This window comes from Schistocerca gregaria, chromosome 4 (assembly GCF_023897955.1).
Source record: "Schistocerca gregaria isolate iqSchGreg1 chromosome 4, iqSchGreg1.2, whole genome shotgun sequence".
In the NCBI taxonomy this organism is placed as follows: Eukaryota; Metazoa; Arthropoda; class Insecta; order Orthoptera; family Acrididae; genus Schistocerca; species Schistocerca gregaria.
In genome coordinates, this window is record NC_064923.1 from 383,588,000 (window position 1) to 383,603,293 (window position 15,294).

At 40.7% G+C, this 15,294-nt stretch overlaps 1 protein-coding gene across 1 annotated transcript in view; it reads left to right on the forward strand.

Annotated features, from left to right (window-relative positions):
• The window catches only part of LOC126267423 (nephrin-like), a 1,327,372-nt gene that overhangs the window by 620,756 nt on the left and 691,322 nt on the right, over positions 1-15,294 (forward strand). The window lies entirely within an intron of this gene.

The following is a 15,294-nucleotide window of genomic DNA, read 5'->3' on the forward strand; positions in this document are numbered from 1 at the left end:
AATAGTCGCATATTATTCAGCACTATGTATTTAGTGCCTTGTCCGTGATTACATATTCTCATAACTCAGTCCAATGACAGCCACGTTTTACACACGCTGCTGAATGCAGCTGCAGTGAGAAACTATTAGCAAACCCACGTCTCGTGTGGGTTTAGCGAGTGTCAGCTCACGTTAATGTCTGTGGGAGGGTATCAGGCTGGATTTGCCTGGATAGCGGAATCAATTTGGATACGGAGAACCCGACTGTGCCAATGAAGAGGTATGTCGGCTGCGCTGATAGCTGGGAATCCACACTGTGTAATTACTGCGGCAAGTTATAGGCTCAAGTGTTTCCCGCCATTGGTCTGCTCCAGAGTACACAGTCGCTCCAATTAGCGAGCAATGACGGACCGCCGTTCAAATTCCGCTACGCACCGAGAGAGGTTACGGCGTCTACTTTCCAAAGAAACCGTAATCGTATCTTGAGAAATATATTTAGTGGGCCACTATTAGAAATCGTAAACGTAAGTTCACAGACGAACACCTGCTGCACACCATTAAGTAGTTACGAGCTGCAAAAACTCTTAGAGTATTCCCTTTTATTGAAATAGCTGATTCTACATTATAGAGTAACAGTGGAGGGAAAAGTATGTTCCCATTAACTTACCGGCGTTTCAAACAAGGACCTCTTGCTTGGCTGTCTTCCCGCTATTTATTATTGTTTCTTCTGTATCTTGTATAGTACTCGCCTTTGTCTATTGCGTATACCCATGTTTCAAAGATTTCGAACTTACGGGCAAATAACACATTTTTTTATCGCTTTCTCGATGTAGAAAGATCCATTAGAGGTTCCTGGTTATTTTGTCTGTCTTCGTTTCTTCATAAAACCCTAATAATACATATAAACATTAGTAATAAAGAGCTAGATGCCGCTTCATAGTTGTGTACAACTGAGTATGGTAATCATGAGGCTGATGATTAGCTCTGAAATATCTGATGCGAAAATATAGAAAGAAATATTTTGTAACCTCAAAAGTATAGTTGTAAGCACAAATTTTGAATTTCTACTTCATGGTAATACTTTTATGGGTCTGAATATTTGTCCACTTTATTTCTCATTATACGAGTGTACAAGACGAAAAGTATCCGAGACAAATTCGCATATGTAAACTAGTACGGGTGTTCAGTGCAAAGACTGGTTTGATGCCGCTCTTCACGGTAAGCTGTGAAGCTCATCTCTGGTAGCTGATGGTCCTATACAGGTGTGAACCTGCCCACTGTGACCAAGCGCCGGCCTCGAAGTGCTTTCAACCCCTGTGTATCATTCCCCCTTTTCCAAACAACGATTACTTGCTATCTCAGGATATGAGCCTTCAATCTACCCCTCCTTTTTCACCAGTTGTCCCATAAATTCCTTCTTACCCGATTTGGTAACTATTTTTTTGTTACATCTTATTCGATCTATCCACCTGACATTCAGCATGCTTCTGTAGCAGCAAGATACAAAAGCTCAAACAATCTTCTTATCTTACATAATTTTTTCGAGGTTTCTCCGTATAAGGCAATAGTCGAGGCAAATAATTTCACAAATGGCTTCCCAGCAGCTAAATGTCTGTTCGATGTCAACAATTGCTCCCCTTTGCCAAATATAATTTTCACATTGTCAGTATGCATTTCACTCTTTCATTACACGATTACTTTTTTTTCTAATGATATCATTCTAAGTTGCACCCATTCGGATATTGGAAGAGGGGTTATTTTTCCTCTGGATATTTCATCGAGCAAGCTTCCCGCGACATTAAAGAATAAAGAAGAGATGGATATGCTCTAAAAACCTCTTTCTTTCAGCCATGCTGCAGTTTCAATGTAGCATGGCCACGGAGGTTATCCATAGAAGGGCAGATAAACAATTTCCCTTGATAACTACAAAAAAAAACCGCTTTCACTCTTCAGAAATAGTGTTTAGTTTCTCCAATCGTACCAATACGACGTGGTTGCATCTACTGTACAGCAATATGTATCACTGGGACTCACAAGCTAAGTCTATGGTACACAAATATAGCTAATTAAACCTTAAATAACGAGTTCACGAACAACAGAATAGAACACCAGGGTTCCTTTCAGTTCACAGCACCATGCAGTTTCCTAATTTATGATTACTTTGTTGAAATCTGATGAAGTTATACCTATCCTTTTTAATGTTTTCATGTTCTATTAATAGAAATTTATTGTGCACTGTTAACACAAATTGTATGGAGTAGGAGGTTAATGGGGGAAGCAGATCTCTACCCAGCTGCAATACACTTTAACTTTATTTCATTCCTGTATACAAAGACGTGTCTAGGATCAAAACCGGCCTACAGTTTCCGTCGGACACCCAATATTAGTATACTTTCTATAGTCCTCCGGCAGTCTTCTTTTTAAAAGACTGTTCCACTCCAAGACTTATTTTATGTCAATGTTGCACGTCAGTTACGAGATTACCGGTTTCGGCCTGTTTGATAATTTTCAGATCTGTGGACGTCATGAAAGTGATTCCATACACTGGAAAAAGAAATAAAGTTCAAATTCACTGTAGTTAAACATGAAAGGCTGCTAATCTCTCTTTGTGCCCTAATTAAGTCTTACGACGCAGAAACCAAAGCAACAGTTTCCTCGTAAGATATCGATAAAGTACGGGCTGCTGAAGGTAGTACTAATTGATCTTCCTGAGACCCGCTTTTGAAGAGTAATAAAGATGGCGAAATGATAGGCGCTGCTGTAGATCAACTCAAGAGACGCCTCTCGGTATAAGTCGTTAGACTTCAATGCAAGTGTAGTTGTGCTAGGAGTACGCTCCACATAAAGCCATCATTTTTTCGACCATGTTATGACTTCAAGTCGCTCATTCTCATTTGGCATATATAAAATGCCCAGGAATCACCAAAATCTGAAACACTTTCTTGATGATTCACCGTTCCATTAGTACTGTTCTACACTATCATATTATACGCCTCACTAAGCATACACATTTATTCTCATGATATCGGCATTTTTATGGTCCCGGCGCAGTATACAAGTGGAGGGAGCCATTTCACTTTTTTTCTGAAATTTCCGAACACGTTTAGTGAGAACAATGCCACTCTTCTGCTAATCTGTTATCCTTAAACATAGGTAAGAGACTTCCGTAATTTCTATCATGTCTACTGCCACGCCTATCTGAAACTATTATAATTGAAGAGCCTCAGTCGCCCTAAGGGAGGAGAAGACTTTGTCATTTATATCTAACTCGTGCAACATTAGTGCGGTGATTATTCGTATGCCAACTATCAGTCCAGCGTGCTGGTACAGTTCGGATCTGGAAAACTTCCTTGTCAGCCAGGGTGACATGCGTTTTAGCCATACGAGATTTAGGTTACGTATATAAAGTAAAATCCTCATTTTAAATATTGAGAAATTCTGAAGCAATATTGTTGGATCCTAAGCTACTTTCTGTTCTGTTTCACTATGCGTACCAATTGCAAAACCAACTATTACTGCACAAATAATGTACAAGAAAGTTGTCCTGTAGATTTTCATACAACCACTAACTGGTTATCGATTACTTTGACAAACGTTTGGTCAAATATTACTATTATATTGCAGTCAACACATTCTTAAATTCAAAAAATTAGAGGGATTTTCTAAAGGAAGTGTAATTACGCTTCCTGAATGATTTCTTCGTTCTCTAACTATTGCTAAGAGTATGCATCCAAAGTGCTGTACAACGGAACTATCACACAAAAATAGAAATAGCACGAGTGACAGACAAAGACTCTGTGGTAGAATCTTAACAAAATGTAACTGAGCCACGAAACAAGTAACTTGCAAAATACTCATTCGACCACATGATGAGTAATCACGCGCTTAACTTGTTAGAGCGATAGAGGGTATGGAGAGTATCGAAAGAAGGGCAGCGCGATACTTTGCGACACAGGCAGCTCTCATCTTCAAGGGCATACGTTACGGGAGAGACGTGCATGACGGTGAAGTTTTTGAGGTTTACTCTCATAATACCGTGAATGTACGTCCTAGAAAGATTCATGCAAAATGTTACTTCCTCAGGCATACACCTCAGCAAATGAAAATCTCAGATAAAGATATATGTGCTTAAAAAGAGCCAATCGACTTTCGAACTTCCTATGCAGTATTCTCGAACGGCACAACGAAAACGCGATATGTCGGTCCTGCGATGTTGTGGATAATCTCTGAGAACATTTGAGACTTCGTGACAGAATACTTTACCCGATTATTTGATAGAGTTCAGCACATATAAATCCTCTCAAAGCTACGATTTGGTTGTTACTATAACTTACAATCACGTACCTTCAACTGCTGTCTGTGGAACTCTGTTACACCGAGTCAATGTGAATGTTAGAACGTTTGTTGCAGTTGCTAGTGGAAACTGTGCCACAAACCAGCATATTTTACCTTTTGTTTCTCTCCGTTCCAAAGGCAAAACAACCTTCTCGTGTCAGAAAGATTCAATTACATCGTGAGCATGACCGAGGACTTAGTACAATTCGAAAAAAAATATTTTTAGTGAAGTGTTAGTCATTAATTACGAATGTACTTAGTACGAGAAACTATAACTACGAATTATACATGTTTCTTACAGTTAAAGCAGAGAATAACGGCAACAAATTCATAAATATGGGAGCACTTTTTCACAGTTTTAACGTAACACCGCATACCCAAATATTCTAACTAATAACGAAATATCATACTGTCCGCAGGAAGGCAAATGTTTGAAGCAATCAAAACAAAGAAACATCACTAATTATTCAGCATCTAATCCTGTGCAGATGTCTTTTCATACAGAAACCATAAAACATCTTGCTACGTGAACGGAAAATAGTTTGTAACGTGAAAATATCGATGGAAGTACTGAAACAATGGACTGTGACACTTAAAGGTATCAAATACTCAGGAATAATAGTAATAATCATAGTGTTTAGACCAATAATTAATCCACGGTGATTTAAAAGAAATTATTTCATTGTTGAAAATTACTGAGAAATTAAATTAAGTTTAAAGGATGTAGCTTCACAGTACATCAATTTTACTGTGACCATGTAAAACTGCAATACTTTCCTTTAGTTAATAGGTTTGATGGGTCTAGGATGGTGCAAGATAAGTGCAGTACTACTTAATTTTATCAACACACGATACCGTTGAGGAATTCATTTCACGTTTACCTCATTGCTGTATACTTTCCTTTCGTTAATTGGTTTGATGGGTCTAGGCTGGTGCAAGATAAGTGCAGTACTACCTATTTTTATTTTATTTATTTATTGTTCCGTGGGACCAAATTAAGGAGAAGTCTCCATGGTCATGGAACTAGTCAATACACGAAATTATAACACGATATTAGAAACAGATAAAATGAAATATAAAAAAAACATTTTCAGGTAACAAGTCGTAAGTTTAAAAAAAGAAAATCAACAATGTAACACTGGAATTTGCTTAATTTTTTAGCTCTTCCAGGAGCTCCACGACAGAATAGAAGGAGTGAGCCATGAGGAAACTCTTCAGTTTAGACTTAAAAGACTTTGGGCTACTGCTAAGATTTTTGAGTTCTTGTGGTAGCTTATTGAAAATGGATGCAGCAGAATACTGCGCTCCTTTCTGCACAAGAGTCAAGGAAGTGCATTCTACATGCAGATTGGATTTCTGCCTAGTATTAACTGAGTGAAAGCTGCTAACTCTTGGGAATAGGCTAATATTGCTGACAACTAACGACATTCAATAAAATATATACTGTGAGGGCAATGTCAGAATTCCCAGATTATTGAATAGGGGTCGACAAGAGGTTCTCGAACTTACACCACTTATAGCTCGAACAGCCCGTTTTTGAGCCAAAAATACCCTTTTTGAATCAGAAGAATTACCCCTAAAAATAATACCATACGACATAAGCGTATGAAAATATGCGAAATAGATTACTTTTCGTGTTGAAGTGTCACTTTTTTCAGATACTGATATAATGGCAAATAAAGCAGGATTTAGTTTCGGAACAAGATCCTGGACGTGGGCTTCCCACAACAGCTTACTATGTATCCGAACGCCAAGGAACTTGAAGTGTTCCGTCTCACTTATAATATGCCCATTCTGTCCAATCAAAATATCGGTTCTTGTTGAATTGTTAGTTAGAAACTGTAAAAACTGAGTCTTACTGTGATTTAGCATCAAATTATTTTCCACAAGCCGTGAACTTATTTCATGAACTACATTATTTTATAGTGTTTCAATATTACACACAAGATCCTTCACTACCAAACTGGTGTCATCAGCAAACAGAAATATTTTTGAATCACCTGTAATACTAGAAGGCATATCATTTATATAAATAAGAAGCAGCAGTAGCCCCAGCAACGACCCTTGGGGAACGCCCCACTTAACAGTGCCCCATTGGGACTGAACATCACTACTACTCTCAATATTGTGGAGAATTACCTTCTGCTTTCTGTTCTTAAAGTAAGAGGCTAACCAAGTGTAAGCTACTCCCCTTACTCCATAATGGTCCAACTTGTGCAGTAATACACCTATTTTGTGATCAACAAAGTCAAAAGCCTTCGTTAAATCAAAGAAAACGCCTAGCGTTCGAAACCTTTTATTTAATGCGTCCAAAACCTCTCAGAGAAAAGAGAATACAGCATTTTCAGTTGTTAAACCATTTCTAAAACCAAACTGAACATTTGACAGCAAATTATGTGAATTTAAATGCTCCAGTAACCTTGTATATACCACCTTCTCGATAACTTTAGAAAACACCGATGGCATAGAAATAGGTCTATAATTGTCAATATTATCCCTGTCTCCCTTTTTATGAAGTGGCTTCACTACTGAGTACTTTAATCGGTCAGGAAACCGACCACTCCCAAAGGAAAAGTTACAGATATAGCTAAGTACTGGGCTAACATACATAGAACAATACTTCAGTATTCTGCTAGATACCCCGTCATATCCTTGAGAGTTCTTGGTCTTTAGTGATTCAATTATTAACTCAATCTCCCTCTTGTCAGTATCATGGACGAGCATTTCAGGTAACAGTCTCGGAACACTTTTCTCTAAGAGCGCTATATGATTCCCTGTTGGGACTAGGTTTCCATTTGTTCACCTGCTATATTCAGAAAGTGATTATTAAATACTGTACATATTTGCGACTTATCAGTAACATGGACATTCCCACTACGCACTGTCGCTGCAGACCAGCCACTTCCTTTACGGCTGACCATATGGTTTTAATTTTATCCTGAGACTTAGCTATTCTATCTGCATACCACATACTTTTTGCCTTCGTAATAACAGTTTTAAGCACCTTACAATACTGTTTGTAATTGGCTGCTGCATTTAGATTCTGACTATTTCTAAGGTTTTGATATAATTGCCACGTTGTTCTACAAGATATACTTATTCGTCTAGTCAGCCACCCAGGCTACCTGTTTGTGCTAGTGCCCTGTTTTGAACGTTCTAACGGAAAGCAACTTTCAAAGAGCACGAGAAAAGTCTTGAGAAAAGCATTATATTTATCGTCTACTGTATCAGCGCTATAAACATCTTGCCACTCTTGTTCCTTGATAAGGTTTACAAAGGCCTCTACAGCAACTGGATCAGCTTTCCTAAACAGCTGACGACTATATTTAACATATGTTGCAGCACAAAAATCTTTTAGAGTTAAAATTTGTGCATCATGATCTGAAAGGCCATTCACCTTTTTGCTAACAGAATGCCCTTCTAGTAATGAGGAATGAACAAAAATGTTGTCTATGATTGTTCTACTGTTCCCTTCCACTCTAGTTGGAAAGAATACAGTTTGTATAAGATTATATGAATTAAGGAGGTCTAGCAGCGTCCTCTTCCTTTGACAATTACTTATACAATTAATATTGAAGTCACCACATATAACTAACTTTTTGTATTACCTATAAAGTGAACCAAGAACTTCCTCTAGCTTTAGCAAAAATGTTGTGAAATCGGAGTCTGGGATCTATAAATAACAACAGTTAGAAGTTTAGCTCCATTAAATTTAACCACACTTGCAGAACATTCAAACACCTTTTCAGTGCAGTACTTTGAAACATCAATTGCCTCAAATGGGATGCCGTTTTTCACATACATGGATACTCCGCCACGCCGCAAAGAGCTCCTCGAAAAGCTGCCAGCCAATCTGTATCCTGGTAAAGGAAGCCTCTGAATTATCTCCTTATTTAAGAAGTGTTCAGATATACCAATAATTTCAGAGTCAACGTCTATAAGCAATTCACTAACTTTATATCTAATACCTTATATATTTTGAAGAAATATACTAATTCCCTCATTACTCGGATACCTAAGCTTTGTCAAAAGTGGTTCCTTCGTTAGGGAGACTTCCCTTAAGCAGGAATACCTATCAGCTGACTTCAATCTAAAAAAGGTGCAGCTCTAACTCCCACTACTGCAGAAATTTTGCCATGAGTGAGCCCACCAACCCCATCTATGCTATCACCTATACGCTTTGCTAACCTCCCCTTCCCATACCTGTTGAGGTGCAGGCCATGTCTAGTGAAACCCGTCCTGCTGATAGACTTCACCGACACCACTGAAATGTGACCCACGCTGCGCACCCCCAAGTCTCATGTTATTACGCCTTACGGCTGTATTAAGATGAGGCCGATCGTGACGCTGAAACAGTTCCACGAAATGCACATTCGTGTTGCGAGTCTGAGTGGCTACCTTTTCCAGGTCACCATCTATGTCATACTCCCCAACCCTATCAATACTATTACCCGCCCCACCCACTATCACTACCTGATCCTCTTTAGTAAAATCCCTACATAACCTCCCCTATGTTAACAGTCACCTGAGCCAATCCTGCATTAGGCTTCACAATGCTGGTGACCTGGTACTCACTCCCCACTTCCTAATTTTATCAACACACGATACCGTTGAGGAATTCATTTCACGTTTACCTCATTCCTGTATAACATCTGTATGTACAGCAGTCAGTTACGTGTACGAAACCAGTATTCACTTACAGACGATAATGTTAAAATAAAAGAAATTCCTTGTTTATATGTTGCAGCTATTGTGATGTACCCTATAGCCTTTAGCACAATTTATCACTAACCAGGAAGCAAGTCCCTACAATGTTACATCAATGAAATTATTCAAATCAAAGTAGTGAGATGTAATTCAACGTTCATTGTGTTATTTTGTTTCTTAATTTATTGACTGTAATCTGCAATAGGCACGGACCTGTTGTCATTGTTATGTACCTCGTTTCCAACACAACGTCCATATATTCGCACAGTTAAACACTCTCATCTCCAGCAACAAGCACCACAGGCAGTGATTGTACATTCACCTAGTTATTAATCCCGGCAGCTCGCAGATTTACATCTGACCGCCTACGTTGTCTGGGTAGATTGGATTGCGGGGGCGCTGCAGCTGTAGGCTTTCGACCTGGAGGGTAAATTCGGACCATAGCTCTACTGTATCGCAGGATCTCACATACGAAACGTCAGGTTCTCTGTTTTAATCTAATTGTGTTTCTATGGATTCATTTCTTGTTTCAGAACGTGGCTGTACTAGAAGTTAATGATTTTGTTCGCCTAACGCAATACGTATCGAAATCTCATATTCCTGTCAGGATTAAAACCTTAGGTATAAATCGTAACATTGATCCGTCAATATGAGAGGATAAAGAATCACTCTGGGTGAAGTGAATACAGGGTTTTCTGCATTGCCAGTCCGCAGCTCGTGGTCGTGCGGTAGCGTCCTCGCTTCCCGCGCCCGGGTTCCCGGATTCGATTCCCGATGGGGTCAGGGATTTTCTCTGCCTCGTGATGACTGGGTGTTGTGTGCTGTTCTTAGGTTGGTTGGGTTTAAGTAGTTCTAAGTTCTGGGGGACTGATGACCATAGATGTTAAGTCCCACAGTGCGCAGAGCCATTTGAATCGTTTCTGCATTGCTAAATTCTTTTAGCGATATTTACTGTATGGAATGTATGGGAAGCTACTGGCCTCTAAAGCCTCATTTTGTTGTTAAGACAATTATTGAGATTGGCCACACTTTGCATTAACGAACAACAAATCATCTGTTCCTCCATATGGCAGTCGGATTGAATTGTGACGTCTACTCGTTAACATTTTATATTTGCTACACGTGTTATACATGTGTAAAATGCGTCTAAGGTTGTGTTGATTTCTTATTTTGTCTAGAAAAGGATGTGTAATTATGTGCCATTTTCTCTGGCTGTAGCTTAGAAAAATCACTACTGTGCCTCACGAAATCCTAGACAGGGATTACTGAGAAAATTTTCTAGTCAGAGAATAGATGTCCCAATGGTCATCGTTGTCAACAATCATGGATTAGGGGAATGAAATTTTCACTCTGCAGCTGAGTGTGCGCTGATATGAAGATTCCTGGCAGATTAAAACTGTGTGCCTGACCGAGACTCGAACTCGGGACCTTTTCCTTTAGCGGGCGAGTGCTCTACCACTTCTTTTTTAAACAATTATATAAAGAACGTAACCACAAAAGCAAAATATTGGAGCACTGGAAGTATTTCAACGTAAATTCAGTCTTACAATAGACTGAAGAACACATTTCAATATACTTAGTGCCATGTTTAAGCTTATAAAACATAACAGAAATTTTAAACTGACAATAGCACCTTCAGTCCAGACTGAGACAGAACTAAAACGCAAACATATTAAAGAAAATCACAAAAAAACTGACTGTCTTAACTAGAATTGCAGTTCTGTCAGTTGATTCACAACCATCCAAACTCTTCACAGAAAGTTATTTGGAGTATAATAACTAACAAAGACATGCAAAGGCAACATAAATGAAGGAAAATGTCATTATGAAGTTAATAAACACCGTTGAGAAGTTGGAAGCAGTACTGTGCACAAATTTAACCCATTATTCGTTGAGTATTTTGTCCACTACAGTGTGTTGCATGTGATTTGTGCCCGTACTGACGTCGAGAGTTACCCTACATTTGGATAACGCTTCATCTTCCAGCGTGCCGTACTCACATAAGCCTCGATACTAATGACATTAACTTCACTATTGTAGATGATGGTATATGTCACACACTGCCCTAGCAGCCACATCAAAGTGTTGTTCTCGGTAGCGGGAAATTGTTTTGTGTCCGGCCAGAATAGGATGTCAGTGCAGTGGGTGCCGGGGTGCTGCGGATAATCAGGCCCAACCTCTGCTGCACCCATTTCCAGGTAATGAGATGACCGCCACAAGTGAAGCGATGGCCTAAGGTGTCGACCAAACCAAAGCGGACGCTATTATCACTGTCACATAAGCCGATTTTATGCAACCTTTCATTAGTGGGGATTACATCGTTTACCACTTTAATACCATGTGGATACCACCTCAGCATTGTGGACTGTTAAATTTACGTTGTCCCAAACTGCTTTCCAATGAACACTCGGGTATTTAAGATCAACGGGATTCCGGACTATTGGAGATGCCCATCTTTTTAATAACTGGTGCGTCGTCGGTAAATCCTGCGTGAGATAGTTTTCATCAATATAGCTTACTCCAAAAACTGCTTTGCATATTGTAGTTTGTAATGCATTTTACCTACATCAATGGGTGGATGCATATCAGTGGGTTGTAAGGTTCGCAAGAGCCAACTTGTTACGCTCAGAGTTTCCTTGTCCAACAAGTGGGTGGTTCGTTTAATATATAACCCCTTACACTTTTGGTTAATGGCAGGCAAGTTGAGCCCGCCTGCCCGTCTGGAAGACGTCAGCGTGGTGTATTTCACTTTAACCCGATGCCCTTGCCAGATAATTGGACCGTATAGTACGCTTTACTGAATATACAGGGTGTTTCAAAATTGACCGGTATATTTGAAACGGCAATACAAACTAAACGAGCAGCGATAGAAATACACCGTTTGTTGCAATATGCTTGGGACAACAGTATATTTTCAGGCACACAAACTTTCGAAATTACAGTAGTTACAATTGTGAACAACAGAAGGCGCTGCGATCTGGGAAACTCTATAGTACGATATTTTCCACATATCAACATGGGGCTTTTCGGTTCCCCATATGCGCCAGTTCTGTTTATTGACGAAGCCGTCCAGGTAAAAATAAGCTTCGTCAGTAAACTAAATGCTGCCCACATGGATATCCCCGTCATCAATCCTGTGCACTATATCGTTAGCGAATGTCTCTCGTGCAGCAGTGGTAGCGGCGCTGAGGGGTTGCCGCGTTTGAATTTTGTATGGATAGAGGTGTAAACGCTGGCGCACGAGACGATATGTGGACGTTGGCGTCATTTGGACTGCAGCTGCAACACGACGAACGGAAACCCGAGGCCGCTGTTGGATCACCTGCTGCACTAGCTGCGCGTTGCCCTCTGTTGTTGCCGTACGCGGTTGCCCTACCTTTCCAGAACGTTCATCTGTCACGTTCCAAGTCCGTTGAAATTTTTCAAACAGATCCTTTATTGTATCGCTTTTCGGTCCTTTGGTTACATTAAACCTCCCTTGAAAACTTCGTCTTGTAGCAACAACACTGTGTTCTAGGTGGTGGAATTCCAACAGCAGAAAAATCCTCTGTTCTAAGGAATAAACCATGTTGTCCACAGCACACTTGCACGTTGTGAACAGCACACGATACAGCAGAAAGACGTCGTACAGAATGGCGCACCCACAGACTCCGTTGTCTTCTATATCTTTCACAACACTTGCAGCGCCATCTGTTGTTGAAAATTGTAAGTACTGTAATTGCGAAAGTTTGTCCGCCTGAAAATGTACTGTTCTCCCAAGCATATAGCAACAAACGGTGTATTTCTATCACTGCTCGTTTAGTTTTTATTGCCGTTTCAAATATACCGGTCATTTTTGAAACACCCTGTATAACTGCTGAGGAGTCGTATGCGTTGGAGAATGTCAACAGACCGCCAATTGTTTTATAGATGGCACCTGGCATTTTATTGGTGCACTGTTTCAAATTTTTGCGTTCTTTTTTAGAGGTCGTTTGTCGATAATCATCCTCAGAGTGCTATGGGCTTCGACACCTTCGCCCAATCCCAGAATGTTGACAAAGGTGCATTTATCAGTGTTGATTTTAGCACCGGACGCACGACAGTACACGTCTACTCGTCTCCGTCGTTGCGCAGTAACACTCCAACGTCGTCGGCGTAAGCACGAACCACGAAGGACGTCCCGGCGATCGACAGGCCTGCAAGCATGAATGGAGCGTAAGATAGGCTCGAGCGATTAAACAATATCATGGAGAGAGGTCTCCCCTGCGGCACCCCTCTTCGGACCTCGATGGGCTGAGTAAGCTGTCCATTTACGCTGCCTTTGTTTGTAAGGCCCGTGACGAAATGTTGCACGACATTAGTAAACCGTTGATCAAAACCACACTGCTGCAGTAGCTGTAGGAGGTGCTCGTGGCGGATGCGATCTAATGCCTTGCAAAAGTCGATAAACAGCAATGCCAGATTCACATTAGTGACAGACGCTATGGCTATTACATCTCTATATTCCGAGACTGGCGTCATAATAGTGCGACCAGGGAAGCATGATTGATGGTTGTTAATCACTTGCTTCATTAATGGAGGCAATCTGCTGTTAGTGCTCTGGCAAAAGGTTTGTAACCAAAATTGAGTAAAGCAGTCGGTCGGAAGTTATCTAAAGTTTTTCCGTGTTTGCTTTTTGGTATCAATATAATGCGACCTTCCTTCATTTCGGCCGCCACGTCACTCCCTCGCGTCACTTCATTGAGAACATCTGTAAATGCGTGTCCGATTTTGGGCCAGAAACGCACATAAAATACCCGTGTTAATCCATCTTGGCCAGGGGATTTACTCGATGGTGAGCCAGAAATCAGCTCAATGACTTCGTCTTGAGCAAATTCGTATACGACAGCCGAGTTCTCCGCACGCGTGACTACGGAGGCAGAGCACTCACGATCTCGCCGCCGTCATCACCATGTGTATCGCATTGCGAGTACAGATCCGTGAAGTACCGGTAAACTGCAGTAAGAATATCACTCTGTCGGGTCAATCTGAGTCCATCATCTGAGTCTAGCTCCGCGATAAAAGCTCGCTTGCGATTGGCACGATGTTTTATGAGGTGATACAACGATGGAAGTTCGTCCTCTGTAAGCGATTTTGCTTTAGATCTGACCTTCAGTCCTTCAAGGTGCGTTCCCTTTATGCATATAAGCTCCGCCTTTATTTGTTTGATGGTGCCCAGCTACGTGTTAATTGGTGACATATTCGCTTACAACTCCCTCAGAACTGTCTAGTAAAAATCAATCGTGCGTTTGACATCTTGTGCCCGTTGCCAACTGTAGTTTTTTTTAAGGATAATCGCATTTTTCGTTTGACCACAACATTCCTCCGATATCTCCTGCATTGCTTGAGACAATCCGCCCATGTCGTGGAGATGACATCTCGTAGCGCCGCATCTCCGAGAACAGAAACGTTTAGGCTCCACAGAATCCTTTGCCATTTAGTATGAGGTTTGGCTAGATTTATGGTGAGACACGGGGTGAAGTGGTCGGAGAAACTAACCGGAATAACATCGGCGTCCAGTACATGTTGGCAAATGTTCTCAGAGACGTACAAACGGTCTAGACGGCTACATGTGGTGGAGGTCAGGTTCGTGTACTTTACCAGGGTAGGAAATTTTAGTTCCCATTCATTCTTCAGCTGCAGGTGACGCACCAGACCATGTAGTTGCCTACAGTAAAGGTTGGTGATTGCACTTCCCCGTTGATCATACAGTTAGAATAAGAACTAATTATCAACTGGGTTTTGTTGCGGCGTAACAAGTATATGATGTCTTGTTTAAAGAAGTTAGCTCTTTCTGATTTGAGAGCCGTTCCAGATGGAACATAGACTGTGACGACGGTGACGTCAAACATTTGGCAAGCTATGCCTCTACTGGAGTCCAACATTTCGATATTGCTCACTGGAATTCGTCTCGAGATAGAATGGCTGTACCTATACCCTCGTCTGCCGCGGTGTTTACGATTGTTGCAAATCCTGGTACATGAAAATTTAGGATAGACACTTCCTGTAACAGAACCATAGCAGCTTCGGATTCATAGATAAACTGCCGTAGCATTGCTAATTTTAAATCTGTCCTTCCTCTATAAATGTTAAGAGAAAAATAACTTATAGGATTGACTCATAATCGTCAGAGACGTGTGGGTGTTGGAAAGCGTTGGAAGCCCAATCCATCTCACCGTCGGACTTCTAACATACATCCGAGGATTTTGTACCAGTTTTTGCTCTGACTTTACTTTTTGTCTTACTTCCAGCCAC